The sequence below is a fragment of the Pinus tabuliformis genome, chromosome 1_1 (assembly GCF_031772625.1).
Source record: "Pinus tabuliformis cultivar Carrire ecotype Pingquan chromosome 1_1, CPIR1, whole genome shotgun sequence".
Classification (NCBI taxonomy): Eukaryota; Viridiplantae; Streptophyta; class Pinopsida; order Pinales; family Pinaceae; genus Pinus; species Pinus tabuliformis.
The window spans coordinates 481,113,687-481,117,272 of record NC_142297.1 but is presented as its reverse complement, the minus strand read 5'-3'; positions in this window follow the sequence as shown (position 1 = coordinate 481,117,272).

Below are 3,586 nucleotides of genomic sequence, written 5' to 3'. Positions count from 1 at the left end.
GACATGGGGAATGCCATTCCACCCACTTGTCCTTCATCTAATGTGGTAGTAGGTGAAGGCAAGGTCCAAGGGTCTGAAAAATAACGAGTCCGTAAGAACTCTTCCCGTGAAGACTCTTTGGAGGATGAAATGACATTGATTCTAGCTATAGGAGCGGGAAAATAAAATGTACCCATCAATGAAGAATACATCCCAACTCCTAGATTCTCGATAGGTTGACGAGGGTTATCCACGGAACAATAGAATCCGAATTTTCTCGAGGGTCAGCTGGAGAATAATCCAATTGATCAACCTTAACAATTTTCCCCTCATGAGGAAAACAAAGGACTCGAAATAGAGTCGAAACAACGACATCCATTTCATAAATCCAATTCTGTCCTAAGAGGAGATTGTAATCTAGGTTGACATCAACAATTTCTACTTCAATGTTAACGACCTTCCCTCCAACACATATAGGAAAGGCTGGGATAATCCTATGTGGCCTATGAGAATGACCGTCAAATGCTGTCAAGAGTGTAGGTGAAGGAACAGCCGAAGGTGATCCAATGGCCTTCCAACATGACATTGACATGATGCACGTGGAAGCTCCTTCATCAATAACTGTTCGAAAAATGTTAGTTTTATGGTAAGTACACTTTATTTGAAAATCCATATGATGAGGGAGTCTCTTTTTGACATTGAGCATGTCGAAAGTGAGCACTAAGGATTTGTTTGGATCAAATGTCCCTATCACTGAAAGCAAAGCATTTCGTTGAGCTGGACATGACTGGAGTACCTCTAAAGTAGACATAGCGCGTGGACTTTGAGCTAGATCCTCGACAGTGGAGTAATTCTAGGCTGCCCTAGCATTAGGGTTGATAGTCGCGTGTTTGGCGGAACCTTTCGGTATCCGAGGTATAGACTCGACAGAGGGTCGCTCAATATGAAGTGGATCCGTAGTTCCGGGAACAGTTTTATCCTTGGATGTTTCAGCTTCACCATAATCATGTGACCGTGTGGCCACATTGACATGAGAACCCATCATGAAAACATTTGAGGAATGGTCCCCCTCCTGGTTGCCCCCTGTAGAGGTACCAGGGTTTGAATTCGTGCCAGCAAGCAACTGCTGCCCTTGGGGGAAAGGGTTAGTTAAGATAGCCTAGGAGCTAGAAGACCCTTGCTGCACTAACAAGCGCTGAGCATCTTGAATTTTTGGGCAGAGATGAGTCAAATGGTCCCCACTGCATAGCTTGCATGGAAACTTAACTTTCTTCTTAGACTCTTTTCCACCCTCACCAACATTATTGTCGAGCTTATTCGCATTACCCTTCCCATCTTGATTCTTCTTTTTACCTCATCCCTTCTTCTTCCCATCGGAATTTTGATTTCCTTTGGGGTTAGAAGCTTGAACGGTGTTTACAGAAGAAGGTTGAGAAGGTGGAGTAGTAGACGGTGCAGCCTGATTGGAAGAAGCAGTTTGTATAGACAACTGCTGCAATTGGCTCAGAAGGTTCACTGCATTTGCATCAATCGATCCAACAATACCGTCAGCATGCGGGCCTGGCTTCGGTTTGGCTATATCAACCGTGGATCTAGGAGCATCAGGCAAGATCTTCTGAAGGGTCCCAGACTGAGAATATATCAGTTCTAACTGTTGGGCGTGAAAGATAGCCTGCTCTTCGGAATATACTCCAGACATAGAAACATCCTTGGAGATCTCGGGTTGTAATGATTTTAAAAACCATTCGAGATAGAATTTAGGTGGAATTTCAGCTTTGATGAGCCTCTTTCTCTGTCTCCATTCTTGAATATGATTAGAAATGTGAGTGGCCGTGTCCTGATGAAAATTGGCTAGAAGTTCAGTTCTGGCTTCGTAACGGACAGGCAACTGAAAATGGTTTAAGAAAATGTTAGCCAAATCGGCGAAAGATGTAAAGGTGCCCCCTGGAAACTCTATATACCACTTAGCCGCATTGCTAGTTAAGGTGCGTTGAAAAAGTCTCAATCTAATCAAGTCAGCGATGAGGGAGTTCGATGAGCACCATAAATGGAACGTGGTTACATGGTCGCCCAGGTCTTCCCCACTCTTCCCTTTGAATTTTGGGATATCCGATGGAAGTTTGGTTGGGACCGGAGGCCAAGCCGGATTGTATCTGATTGGATCATTCGTTAACTTAGTCAAGTCTGGCAGATTGAGCATGGCCAGAAACGGAAGTCTCGAAGGACCTTAGGGATTCCACCTAGATTGGGCGAGGTTCCCAAAAGTCTGAAAAGAATGGCCTGGATTTTGAAAGGCACCAGGTTGCCCGAAGTAACTGGTAGAACCTGCTAAACCAAAAGATGACCCTTGTGGTCTAGAAAAACTCGGAGTTTGACCAACTCCAGCCGAAACACCTCCATAACTGGAAAATTTCCCCCCTAACAAATTATTATAAGGAGTGGAAAACCCTTGGTAAGGGTTCCAAGCATTAGCTAAGGGTGGAAAACTTCGAAATGAACTGACCAAGGAGTACAACATATTCCCTTGTTGTCCGAAAAACGGATTCCTAGTTCCCATGCCACTAACTGCAGGATTATTCCAACCCTGAAAGGGATTAATGCCTTGACTTGTGAAAGAAAAAGGCATAGATCCTACCGTTGGATTAGAATGTGGTATATGACCACTTCCAAAAGGAAAAATTTAAAAATATGCCGATCCACTCATCATGGATGTGGAGGCAGTTAATGGTACACTTAATGGAACTGAAGGAATACCTAGAGAAGGCATACCAAAAGGGAAGAATCCAAAACTGGATGCATGCGCTTGGGAACTTCCACTCGTCAACGGAATGGAAGTAGACCCAAACAAGGACGTGCTAGCAGTAGACCCAAATAAAGATGTAGAAGGGATGGAAATGGTTCCTCCCCCTTGTACTGATATAGGAGTCTGCATACTTGTAGCACTCGTGGTGGATGCCATGCTTCCAACAGTGGTCATCGAAGGGATGTGCGTGTGTGGACCTGGACTTGAAGGTCTATGTGTCGGAGTCCCAACATATAACACTACGTCCGGATGATCAGAAGGCAGAGGAGAATTTGGAGCTGCTAACGGCTCTGAGAGTTCTTCTACCTCAATATTATCTTTCGACTGGAAGAGAACTCGAGAAAGAACTGGGGTGTTCCTCTCTGGCTCTGTGGTAGTACCAGGCCTATCTTGAACACTACTGCCCCCAAGTAGAGGATCAATCCCTGATGCATCGGCTACCACTGGGTGAAACCAAGTGGTAGTATCACTCCTACGCCTTCTAGAAGAAGGGTCTGGACTTGCAGGTGAAAGCCCACGAAGTCTTCAGGACTATCTAAGCGATCGGTCAGCCACTTTGAATTATTTAATAAGATCTACTTAAAGACTCAAGAAATTGAAAGCTAGGCCGACTAGGAGCACAGAACACACACTAAAAAATGTCCCTAAAAGAATTCAGCAGTCAAACAACTTCCAAGTATTTCCGCTCCAGGTGATTAGGACCGAACACCAAAATACAAGAATGTGAATAATAAGGGCCTTTCGAAAATAGACTGGGGTAATTACGCCCCAAGTCTACTAGCGAAGGTATCAGAGGAAGTTATG